Source organism: Protopterus annectens, chromosome 2.part0, assembly GCF_019279795.1.
Source record: "Protopterus annectens isolate FY-2018-M chromosome 2.part0, PAN1.0, whole genome shotgun sequence".
In the NCBI taxonomy this organism is placed as follows: Eukaryota; Metazoa; Chordata; order Ceratodontiformes; family Protopteridae; genus Protopterus; species Protopterus annectens.
The window spans coordinates 1,687,870,548-1,687,884,438 of NC_056728.1; the positions used below are offsets into that span (position 1 = coordinate 1,687,870,548).

Consider the following 13,891-nt stretch of genomic DNA (forward strand, 5'->3'; position numbering starts at 1 on the left):
TTACTTCAGACAATGCCCTTGCCACTATTATGTAAAAGAGAGAGCTAATCTGCTCAAACAGATGTCTGATGACATACAAAACTTTATCCGTACAATCCCTGAAGATGGTCTTGGAGATACAGTCTTCCACTCTACTGCTGAAGATAATAAGATAGCTCCTTCTGTTGAAGATAGAGAAGTTATCAATACAATGAATAAAGGATGCTTTAAGGATAGCTTCACTAGTTGGGTAGCTCCTTTACTTTTCTCTACTCCAAGGCCTAATCTGCTGAATAATCAAGAACAAGCCGTGTCAAGGTTCACTGCATTGAGGAGAACCACAAACCAGAGATGAGTAAGCACTTCATAACATTTATGCAGAGAATGCTTGATAATAATCAAAATGAACCAGCTCCACCATTGAACAGACGAATGTTGGTATCTTTCTTCCTTTGGTGTCTACCATCCATGCAAGCCAGAAGAAATCCATGTGTTTTTTGATGTTAGTGCTCAGTATAGAGGTATATCTCTTAACAATGCTCTTCTCACAGGGCCAAACCTTACCAGCAACCTCACTGGAGTGCAGCTGACATCCTACATATGTTCTATTGTTTCATCGTTCATAAAGATCACAGAAACTACCTCAGATTCTTATGGTATCACAACAATGATATCAACAATGAAGTCACAGAATATGAGTCCATGTATTTGGCAACAGTCCATCTCTTGCAGTAGCAACATATGGGCTTAGAAGAACAGCTAGAAAAGGAAAGAAAGGATTTGGCTCCGATGTTTATAGAAAGAGACTTTTATGTGGATGATAGACTTACATCTCTGCCATCAGTGAGAGAAGCTAGCGATTTGCTTAAAAGAACTCAGCAGATCTTGTCTAAGGCCAATCTCAGGCTTCACAAGATTGCATCCAATAGTAAGGAGGTTTTGAAGGTCTTCCATTCAGATGACTGAGCAAAGGATTTGAAAGATTTAGATCTAGGAGTGGATATGCCACCTATGCAAAGGAGTCTTGGCTTATACTAAGACGTAATTTCGGACATACTCGCATTCCAAGTCTCAGATGTTGAAAGGCCATTCACCAGATGTAGAGTCCTATCTTCAGTGAATAGCCTATATGACCTACTAGGGTTAGTGACCCCAGTTACCATACAAGGAAGAGCTATCTGCAGCTCACTGAAAAGGAAAGAAACTGTGATTCTCCATTACCTGTAAGTTTAATGCCAAAGTGGGAGAAGTGGAGGAAATCCTTTAAGGCTTTCTTCTGGTTTACTTACAGAATGTCAAAGAAAGAAATCCATATTTTCTCTGATGCATCTGCAGAAGATATATCTGCCATGGCCTCTCTCAAGGTAACTCACTCTGTAGGTGAGCTACATGTAGGTGTTTTGTTGAGAAAGGCAGAACTGGCCCCAAGACCTACACACACTATCCCCAGACTCAAAGTTTGTGGTGCAGCCTTGGCTGTGGAAATGGCTGACTTTCTTGACTTTCTACAGGATGAATTGGGCATTGAAATTGATACCATCAGGTTTTATGACAGTAAGGTTGTCTTAGACTATATATACAATTACTCTAAATGATTTTACATATATGTTGCAAAAAAAGGTTGAGCATATAAAGAAAACCAGCAAACCTGAGCAATGGCAATACATTCTAACTGAGCTAAACCCTTCAGATACTGCTATCAGATCAGTCTCAGCTGCACTTCTGAACAAAACATCTTGGTTATCAGGAACATAATTCTTGATAACTCAATCTTCAGCAACATCTTTTGACAACTACCATCTTATAAATCCAGACAATGACCCTGAAATTCTCTCTGAAGTCATTTCACTAAGCACTAATATTCATTCAGTCTCACACTTTGGGACACTTTGCTTCCAGTTTTTCTCCTCTTGGTTGAAACTGGTATGAACTTTGGGCTGATTAATTCACATTGCCTGCTGTTTTCAGAGAACAAACCAGTTACAGAACTGCCGTGGATGGCACATTTGTGAAAGGCCACCTAATGTGTCTGAACTAGAACAAGCGAATATGTTAATCATACTACAGATACAAGAAGACTCTTTCTCAGAAGAAATGAGATGCCTTAGAAACAAAAAACAGCTTTTCAAGGGAAGCCCTCCCTTCAGACTAAATCCCAGGATAGATGGCTGTGGCATGCTGAGGGTGGGGGGTTACTTGAATAAAGCAAGCTTCCTTGGAAAGGAACAAAATCCTTTGATAACTCCAAATAACCACCACCTGCTGCCTTACTCATTCATCATTTTCATGAACTAGTCAGCCACCAAGGAAGACACTTCACTGAAGGTGCCATTAGGGCTGCTGGTTTGTGTTTCATTGTTGCAAAAAGACAGATTGCCATTATCATATACAAGTGTGTCAATTACCAAACATTAAGAGGTAGGCAACAGCAGCAACAAATGGCTGACCAATCTATTGATAGACTGAGCACCAACGCCATCCTTTACCTATATTGGCCTAGATGTTTTTGGGCTATGGTCAGTTGTGGCACACAAGACTCGTGGAGGTCAAGTCCACAATAAAAGACAGGCAGTGATGTTCACCTATGTGTATGAGCTGTTCATATTGAAGTAATTGAATCAGTGGACACCTCCAGCCTTAATACTCTCCGAAGATTCTTTTCTATAAGAGGACCAGCAAAGGTGCTAAGGTCAGATTGTGGTACCAATTTTATAGGAGTATGCAAGGAGTTGCAGATTGACTCTAAATGAATTGAAAATCATTTGCTAAATCAGGGTTGTCAGCAGATATTCCATCCATCTTATTCTTCACACATTTGTGCAGCATGGGAAAGGATGAATGGAATTGTGAGATAGATACTTAATGCCATGTTACTCCATGTGAAATCTTCTCACGTAACTCATGAAGTGCTTGCCACGTTCCTGGCTAAGGTAACTACCAGAATCTACTCCAGACCATTAGTTCCTATCGCTTCAGATGCACAGTCTCTGGTCATTCTAACTCCAGCTGCTTTGTTAACTCAGAAAACCAGAGTGATTCCCATACCTGAGGGAATCTTTGATAACTGTGACCTTTACAGAAATCAGTGGAGACAGGTGCAACATCTCACCAACTGCTTCTGGAAAAGATGGAGAACAGAGTACCTTAATCTTCTACAAGACTGTAGAAAGTGGCAAACATACAGGACTAACCTACAAGAAGATGACCCGGTCCTTCTGAAAGGTTGGCAGGCAAATCGTATTCACTGGCCTATCTGTCTCATGCAAAAATTATTCCTAGTGATAACAGAAAAGTCCGTAAGGTTGAAGTAAAAATTGTTAAAGATGGAAATGTCAAGACTTTCTTCAGGCCAGTTACCAAAATTCTCCTCCCTCTTTCATTGAGAGACCAATCTAAAGTTTCAGTGTCAGGAGTAATTTGAATCTTTAGAAGCAACACCAGTTTTAAGCAGTGAAAGACTTCCACTTACTTTATTGAATTTAAGGAATTATGTCATGTGTATTGTTGGTTTTCTTTGCATGTTCTTTTCTTCCTTGACTTTCAGGTTTAAGAGGACAAACTTCATCCATGAAGAAAGACTTTATGTATTATAATGTTAATGTCTGAAAATAGTAGTAGTATCTGACAATGCCAGATGGGGAGGGTGCTGTCATGGCAGACAGTGTTAGAAATATAGTTTGATGTACTTGGTATGTTCCATCCTACCCTTCCTACTTGTAATATTAGCACTTCCTGGCCTGCTTTTCCTGTCTGTGCTGCTTAGTTTCAGGTTTTAATTCAGAGTATCAGGTTTACCAAATTATTGTCTTTTAAACTGCAAGATAGTTATGGAAATGCATCCTTTATGCTTTGTATGCCTTCACCTTCTTTGAAGTCTGCATTAAAGTGTATGGATTCCTATCCTGTGGCTGTCTTGGTGAGTTAAATTGTCTATGTTTGTTCTTTTCTACTAATGGACTCTGCACAATTTGTACAGACCGGGTGTCAAGAGGCACGTGCTGCTTGCACAACAATCGAGGACAGAATAGTTACAGTTGGAGGATTTTATAACTATGAATAATATTTCAGTACTTCTGGATACATTAATTCATAAAGAATACATGCATTTCTTCATTTCCACAGATACTTTTTTCTACTCTAGTACCATACAACATCTGTATGTTTTGGTTTCTTTGAGGTCTTTAATCAGACTGCCTTCTAGAAGGAATGTATACCACATGATATGCTGCCTTACTGTGAAACTTCTTATTTTGCTTGTTGTTAGTCGAGGAAGGAGGGGGTGCAAATTCTGTCTTTTATTGTGGGGGTGGAGATGGACTGATTATGATCCTGTCATGCTTTTCTTGTGGTAAGGAATAAATGGCTGGTAAATACTGAAGATTATTTAGAAAATGGAGGAATAAAAGTCAGTGCTGTGCCACAGACAACATTGCCAGACGTATTCAGCCACTGTATATCCATTTCTTCAGTGGAGTAAACTGGAGTATGATGTCTGAATCACTGAATGTGACACAGATGTGTATCTGTTTCCTATGAATATATAAAGAATGGACTACAGAATAGATTTTTACTGTTAGGTCTGTTTGAGCGATGATACATTATCAGCTACAATCACTGGAGGGGAAGCTGGGTACTAGGTTTGAAGTAAATTCTTGGAATGCTACTAGTAAGAAGGTCCTGTATGAAAAGCAAGCACTGAACTACAAAGGGCATGTGGACATCCTAAGCTGTATAAAAACATTTACAATTCTGATCTACTATTTTATATATAGCTGTACAGTGGCTTCCCCATGTGTCCTTGATTTGTGTAGTCTACGAAATGACTTATTCATGTTAGAGTGAAACAAATGATTGCTCTAAACCTCTGTGACTTTCTCCCTTCCTCAGTATTAAGCGACTTTGGAGTTGGTATGTACAAGTTCAGTGGCTAGAAAGGGCATGCTCTATGTGTGGGGAGGGGTGCTGTACCACCCTTGCAAAATGCACGTTTGAGCTGCCTTGTTACATTGTATGTAACAGGCAATTTTCAAGGTTGTTTTAGGAGTGAGCACTTAGAGTGCAAGGGATGGTTTTACAACTTCACATAGTAGAGGAGTTTATTGTGGCTTTCTTATGCTGTCTGCATGGGCCTGGGCCTGCAAGGGCATACTTAGCAATAATGCAGTTTGTGTATCTGCCTGAGATATGTGCCATGCTTGATTGTACTGCACATAGTTTGGTCATTGAATGGTTCACTGTAATGCTGACTGGTCTGATGTTTTACTGAGGCCTGTCACAATGCACCATCATTATAGGTAAAGGCCAGTCTGGGTTTCTGCCATTCATGGTTTAGAAGACTGCTTGTGCACTGTTATACATGCACAGAGGAAGATGAATGCACAATACAAAAGTAAAGTCTGAATATTTATGTGTTGTGGAAATAAACTTGCTTAGGACCTTCAAGATGAATTTTGGTTTGGGCCCCAAATTACTGACACTGACCTTTAGTTGAATTTGTGGTCAAGCCAGCAGATATAAATTCAAGTTACATAATAAACGTTATGAGGCCACTGTTGTTAGATGAGTACTGACTGCTTTGTCAGTGCTCTTCACCTGTTTGGCATTGTAATGCAGTCCAATTTTCCCTTTATCTTAATAGGACCATAATTTATTAGCCATTGCTTTATTTTTCCTTCATATCTATTTACACAGTATGGTCTCTGGTATGCCTTTAATTTGGTCTTGAACTCATATCATAACAAACCACCCTAACCCCAACAACAAATCCCCAAATAAAAACCTCAAACTCCTCACCAGCAACACCCAAAGCTTACTTAATAAATTAACCCTCTTTCATGCCTGGCTCAACCATAACCTACCAGACATAATAGCCATCTCTGAAACCTGGCTAAAACCTCATGTAAGTGACTCTGAATTCCTTCCCCCTGGATTTCTCTCTTTCCGATCCGACAGCCCAAGTAGAAGAGGTGGTGGAGTAGCTTTAATCTACTCCAACTACTTGTCCATCACTCCATACCCTAACCACATCCCTTCTTTCTCTAATGCCGAACTTGTAATTGGTCTACTAAAAATAATTATCAATAAAAGCATCTCCATCATCTCCGTCTGCATTCCTCGTGGTAACAACACCAATACCCTAGAAGACATACTCTCCTGGACCTCCTCCAATATTAAGCTAGAAACCTACATCCTAGGAGATGTAAATATCGACTGGGGAAAAATCAACAACCCTAATCCCACCACAACAATTAACCTATTCACCTTCACTCAGCTTAAAAACTCCATTAGTGGGCCTAACAAAAACAACTCCCCAGGCTCCATACTTGACTGGATCCTGGTATCTCTTCCAGACAAAATCATAAAATCTGGAGTCATTCCCGACTCTTTAGGAGACCACCTACCTGCCTTCACCATTCGAGCACCTCCCACTTCCTCACACTCTCACCAATACATTCATACTCGTAACCTATCTAACTTTAACCCTACTACTTTCTCTGATTCCCTTAAGGTAACTAACTGGAAACCTCTAAAAATACTACCTTTAGACAAAGCTGTTGACTACTTCAATTCAACATTCTTAACAGTTCTTAACTCCTTAGCTCCAATAAGAACTAAAAGAATTAAAACAAAAAAACACACCTTGGCTCATCAAAGACACAAAAAACATTATGCTACAAAGGGATAAAACCTGGAAAGTCTACCTCTGCCATAAACAGCCAGAAACATCACTAAAATATAGATAGTTGATAAACCTAGCCAAAAAACAAGTCATTAGAGACAAAATGTCTTACTACGTCAAATTACAAGAAAATCATGCAAAAAATCCCAAACAATTCTGGAACTCTCTTAATTCCCTCCTCGGGCCAGGAACAAAAAACAACCCCTGTCATGACACCAGTAAATCTGACTCAAATTGCCTCACTATTCAATACCTTTTTCACCTCCTCTATTGCTGAGCTTACTAAGACCTTTACCAATAATAACCATCCTCCCCTCCCTGCCCAATCTTCCCCTCCCTTCCCTCCCCAACCAAATTTTGAACTTAAACCTGTCTCCACCAATCTAATAAAGAAACTTCTTTATAAACTAAAGCCTTGCTCCAATGCCCCTGACAGCAGCCCCTGACAGCATTCCATCCTCCTCCTTAAAAATAGCTTCAGATGCATTGCTCTGCCTATCAGCATCCTGATCAATAGATCACTACTTGAATCATACGTACCCAAACTATGGCGTACTGCATATATTCTTCCACTCCACAAGGATGGCAAAAACTGTAATATCTCCAATTTCCACCCCACTGTGATCCTGTCCCCTATCTCCAAAATTCTTGAAAAATGTATCCACCTACAGCTCTTACAATTCCTTACTAAATACCAGCTACTCTCCCCTACCCAACACGGCTTCCGCCCAGGACATAGTACTAGCTTCGCTCTTCTCTCCTTCTTACATTCTGTCAATTCAGCCCATGACTCTGGTAATTTGGTATCTTCTGTCCTGCTAGACTTATCCAAAGCTTTTGATACCATCTCTCATACCCACCTTCTAAACCATCTCTCTAATCTTAACCTTTCCCAAAAAACTCTTTCATGGTTCTCTAGCTATCTTTCTAATAGGTCCCAAGCAGTGAAATGGGGCCAAGCCACCTCCACTTTCCTTCCTACTCCCACTGGAGTACCCCAAGGTTCCATACTTGCCCTTTGCTATTCAATATCTTTATTAATGACTTCCATAAAGTTATTCCTAACACCAAAATTGTACAATACGCTGACGATTCTACTCTGATTTGTTGCGCAACTAACCTAGCAGAGCTCCAATCTCTGACTCAAAATGCCTTCTCAACCACTGAAAACTGGATGCTCCAAAATCACCTCTCTCTTAATGCCAATAAAACTAAGATCCTTCTATTCTCCCTCTCAAAATCCTCCCCTCTTGATGAAAACTCTCTTCATATTACTAGCCTCAACAACTCCCCTATCGAGATCGTACCCTCTGCCAAACTTCTCAGTGTCACAATTGACAATCAATTAAAATTTAACTGTCATATCCAGCTAAACATAAAAAAAACTCACATAAAACTTGGCCTACTTTATAGAAACAACCACTTCCTCTTTCCTTCCTCCAGACTAAATCTTGCCTCTACCTATCTCCTTCCCTCTCTAATGTACTGTACTCCTCTGCTCACAAATTTATCTTCCACACTTATCTCCAAACTGGAAGTATGCTATAACAAAATCTCCAAATTTGACACCAGTGCCAAATCCTCCTCTCATCATTGCATTTCCCTTCACTCTATAAACTGGCTTGAACTCCCCAACCTACTAGACTTTCACCAATTAACCACAGCCCACAAATTATTGTTCCAACCCTCTAACTGCCCAGCTGTATTCAATATACTACAGCCTTATTCCCCTCCCAGACCCCTTAGATCTTCTCACCAAAACCTGATCACCGTTCAAAAACCCAAGTGCCCAGCTGGTCAGCTTCTCTTATCCTTTACCCTAGCTAAAAAATGGAATGTTCTGCCCTCCTACCTAAGGACCTGTAACAACCTTAATAACTTCAAATCTCAACTTCATTCCTACCTCTTCCTAAATAGGAAATGCAACTGCACTCTTCCACCCATACCTCTCAAACTCTCCTCCCCCTTCACTCCTGGCTAAGCTTCTTATCTTCCTAACCTCACTCTCAATTGCAAATTCGTACTCATAACTATACAGCAAAATCTAGCTATTATGCTATATTCTCATTTATCTCATGAACTAAACTGAAATTGTATTGACTGTCTCTTTCTTGTTGAAGAAACCCACTGTCTGTGTTTTAAACTATCTTTGAAAAATAAACTTTGTTCTGTGGAGCTTTTCTCCCCGGGTCTCCACTGAAAATGGGCCCCCTAGCCCAGTGGACCTCCCCGGTAATCAAACTGGAATAAATAAATAAATATCAGGCCATTAGATATTTTTGTATCAACCTCTTTTCATCATGTTCTTGTCATGTCTAAACTCCATGCATTTTCTTTACTGTAAATTCAATTGATTTAAATACAATCGGTTTATCAAATAATGTACAGTCAATGTTGTGATAAGGATTTGGTTTTTTGTTTTCATAACTTCAGACATGTATACAGTACTGTGTTCAGCCACTTTTAATTACTCTAGTTTTTTTCCTATGCACCCTTTCCATACTTCTTAACCTCTTAGGACAAGAATTCTGGACAAGGCCAAAAAGAATAGGGAGGAAATGACCCAAAATCAGGGACAGATTTTGAATATTGTTCTTCATTAGCAAGCATTTTCTGAAGGAAGTGGAAGTGTGAAAGTCAAATGTGTCATGATTTAGTGATTTCGATACTCAGTAATTTGCCAGAAAAACTACAAATTTTATGAGGAGCAGACCAAAAATATGAGAAAAAATCTCGACATTCTGCTAAATTCTAGACACTTGAGAGACATTGTCCTGTCTCCTTTTCCTCTCTGTTTTGCCCTCTTCTTTGTTTTATCTCTTTCTCCTATTTAAAATTTCATATGCATGGAAAACTAATTTTGGCTGGCCAGCGCTACTAGGCATTTTAAACTTGCTATCATTTTGTCACAACATAAAGTGATTGGGGGTACAGAGGAATCATCGTCAATGTACATCTTCTGTCCTGAAACTTGATGATATTTATTAGAATACAGCTTCTCATCTCATTATCTTTGTGAGTCTTCAAGCATTTAAGTACTGCTGGCAAGCATTTTTTTAAATGAGTGAACCATTTCCTTCAATATTCTCCTTTCCACCCCATTAATGCTAAAGGAATAATAGCCCTACACAAACACAAGGTTTTATTTTGGTATCATATAAACTGTATCCTTGACTTTAATACCTAGTAATGTCCTTAGGGAGTTGTCATAATGGTGATCAGTGCACTGTAACAGCTTTCTTCATTATAACTCTTAATATTATAGCTCTATAGTGGCATGTTAGTTTCCTGCTTTGTTTTCACTTGACAAAATAGCCTTGGTTAATGCAGCCAATTGGTCATCAGGTTAATTATGGGGTATTTATGGATTGACATACCTGCTCGGTTGGGACTCATCTTATATGCATCTAGTACTGGCTTTCTCCATTGATATATGGGGTGTGTGTGAAGCCTGTATGTTAATTTCAACTTTTGCCTGATAAATGCACATATCTGTAATTCCTTCCAGGCAGTTTTTATGCTCCCTCTCCACACAGCAGACCATTATCTGTCCCCAACTCCTCACTTCATTCACTGAGTCTACTGGACTCCTCTGGACTCAGCCCAACTCATGTCTGGTGCAGGCCAGTGCAGAGATGGAAGGTGCTGGTGGAGCATCATAATGCCCCTGGAAAGTGTGTCCTAACCCCCTCCCACCAGTTTGTGTCAGCCTTGTGAGCTCTACAAGTACTTGTGATCATAAATTGGCATATATGGTAAAAGAAAAATGGTGGACTCTTGGGGTAGCACTCAGTACCTAAGCAGAGATGGGAAAGATACATGTCCCATTCTCATTTGACATAGTCCGCATGCTCTCGAGAATAGTTAAACTTCTCCATCAGACTAACTGTTTGTAGACTGCAGTAAAAGGTTTAGCTGCTTTATTCCACAAAATCTCCACAATTTGTCAGCATGTCTGCCATGAAATTAGTACCACTGTCACTATTTCTTGGGAAAACCTCACCCTTATAAAAATTTGTGACATCAAAGTTGCCACATTTTCCACTTTACTAGAGGACAGAGTCACTGCTTTAGTGTGTTTAGCATTATGCTCTACCACCAGCAAGAGTTCTACTTGAGTAGATGAAAATTCCATTTAATCAAATCTTAACCGAGTTGACAACACTGAAACTTTACTTTCATGGACGTTCACATCACCGGAATTTTAATCCAGGAAAGGAGGCAGTTTTCCAACTTTAAAAAACAAACAGACTGAAGCATGCACCCCTTACCCCCCCCCCCAACTAATTATACTAACTCCAAGATCTCATTATAGTGGGGAAAAGGGCAAATTTCCCCTTGTTTCCCAACTGCCTCCTTTTCAGGATTAAAATACCAGTGATGTGAATGTTTGTTAAAGTAAGGTTTTGGTGTTGTCATCTTGTGTTAAGTATGGTTCGATTAAATGGAATTTTGTTCTACTCAAGTACACCCCCAGCAAGATATATCTTTTTTCTGTGGTGCTTGGTGAACCAAGAGGCTCCACAATGTCAATAGTTTTGGATGGCGCAGTGGTGCAGCGGTAACGTTGTTGTCTCACAACAAGAAGTTCTCAAGTTCTATTCTCAGGTGGGGTGCCTTCTGTATATCCTGCATGTCCTCCCTGAGTTCATGTGGGTTTCCTCCGGGTGTTCTGGTTTCCTCCCACATTACAAAGACATGTCTGGAGTGTTTCTCCCTGGGCCTCAGCTGAAAATTGGCTTCATTACAAGTCGGACTTTCCCAGTAAATAAATAAATAGTAGTAAAGTAGCTGTGCCTCAAGCCTTGACAACCTTCTGTAATTGCTCACATACCTTGTAGTGCCATCTTATGTCCTTACTAATGTCTGGGCTATAGAAATGTTGCATAACCCTCTTTGCGATATATTGTATGCTCATATGAACTGAAAAAGTAAGTTTGTAAGCTACTAAAATCAATCCACACGTTCCTTAAAATGCTCCACAAGTAGCAATAAAACTGTTAACATTGTTCTAAAACATATCTGAAGAAAAATAAAGACTCTACCTAAATACTGTAAAACAATTTTGTATCAGAAAATTCGACTCAGAAAGCATTTTTTGCTTTGAGAATTTATTAAGAGATTTAATTGGCTTGACATAAAAACATTCAATAATAACAATACATAACCTGCTAGTTATTCCCATGATAGCACATAACCAAATAACATGGAAAATGAGTTATATCTCACAAAGAAATACATAAATTGTAAAACCAACTACAAATAAAAAGAGTTCAATAAAAGAGTGCTCGTGCAAAAAATAGGAATTCATAATTTCCTGAGGACTTTTTTTTTAAATACAGTTTTAACAGTAATACTCTCATTCAACCTAGAGGGTGAGCAGGCATTCAAAAGTACCTGACAGTGGTACTCCAAGTATTTCAAAGCTTCATTGCCCTTTTCTACTGTAAGACTATCAAGGCCATAATCTACGACATGAAAAGCAAACCTTTTGAAACATCTGCAGTAAACTGTCAGGCATTTTCCATGCTATGGTGCTTAATGTCATACAAATCTTTATGTATTTAATGTCTAAATCTCTATATTCCAGTTTGTTGTATTCTCAACATTTGACACTGCATCTGAAATATTTTGTTGTTTAATGGACTCACACGATAATTCCAGTAAATCAGGGGGTAACCTCTAACTACAAATCTAGTGGACAGGCCACTTTTACTCTTATCAGTAGTGGTCAAATTATTATTTCTTGCATGCTGCTCTTGACAATATTTTTCTTCAAGTAAAGAGGCCGTATGCTACAAAAATTCAATATGAAGTTACTGTCAGTATTTTTGTCGCTGATCTATTTTTCCACACTACCAACCAGAACATAGCTAGGCTTCTTTTATACACAGCAGACAGTGTTGCTATTAAATATATATCGTACAGAAGTTGTAAAACAATCCCCTGGATTCAGCAAGCCCTGCAAGGTGTGCAGGAAGAGTGCAGGAGCTCCAGGAGGCAATATGTCCGCCTTGCGACCCAGGAATAAGCTGCAGGGATGTGCATGAGTGCTCCTGCACTATTCCTACACGGACGCAACTCCTGTATGCAAATAACCCCATTTTCAGGTGAAAACCAATGCAAATTAGATGAATTTGCGATCCAGGAAGCTGGCAGCCAGCTATGCAGGACTAATGTAATCTGCAAAAATGTACTCAGTTAGTAACCGAGTACATTTCTGCGAACTACAAAACGGAGCCATGACAGCTCCAAATAAAGGGTGTATATAATGTGTAAAGCATGCCAATGGCCAAATATATGGCCATTGGCATGGAAAACAGTTTAAAAAAAATAATAACTTTTATTTCTTTAGCCAATTTCGGCTGTTTAAGCATACGGGATCAGGTGAAAAATAAAGAAAATAACCTTAAGCATTCTAACCAAAATCACTATTTTGCCATTATACTCAATGGCAGGCAGAAGACAACATGGCTAGTGAATAGTGGTTGCTAAGGGGGGAGGCTCAGTGTGGTAACTGTAACTATGTATCAGCAGGCAGTACTTTGCAAATGAGGGGAATGATACTGAATCCCAGATTTCCCCTCAGTGCTAGTCAGCACCCAACAGTGTAAGTACAGGAATAGCTTGGTGCAAGCCTAGGAGTTAGCTGACATCATGGGGGGGGGTGTCAGCCATACTGTAAGCGGATTGGAGCCCTGTGGCTCGGGTGTGCCCTTAGCTTAGCAGAGCTAAACAATGGGGTGTGTCTGAGGCTGCCTAGCACTCTTTACATAGCCTAAGCGGGTGTGCGCACCGGGTTTTAAAGGGAAAAATAAAGTAAACCAGGAAATAGATTTGTGCACATTTGAGCACTGTGTTTGCGCGGGACGCCCCCGGGCTCAAACAGGAAGGCAATGGGAAGGGAAAACAGTAGTAGGAAGGTAATCAAGGAGAACTAGCATAGCTGGCAGGTGAAATGTATCAGAATCAGCCAATTACACAGGCAGCAGACCAGCCCAGCCCAGAACACTACTATAAACTATGCAAATACCTTTCCCTCTGGTTTTCCCCACATACTCTACACCACTGGTGTATACAAGTGGGGAAATATTAGCAAACAAAAATAAGAAAATGATAGGGGCTGCAGTAGCTATCATACATCGACATGTGGAAGAGGCTGAGGGTGGTGAGGATGAGAATGCTGTCAACCAACCCACAGTGAGGAGACAGAGTAGAGTGTACAGACCCAGG

General features: G+C 39.8%; 1 protein-coding gene across 3 annotated transcripts in view; it reads left to right on the plus strand.

Moving 5' to 3' along the window:
• Positions 1–13,891, plus strand: part of LOC122793577 (cytosolic phospholipase A2 gamma-like) — a 1,122,344-nt gene that overhangs the window by 883,021 nt on the left and 225,432 nt on the right. The window lies entirely within an intron of this gene.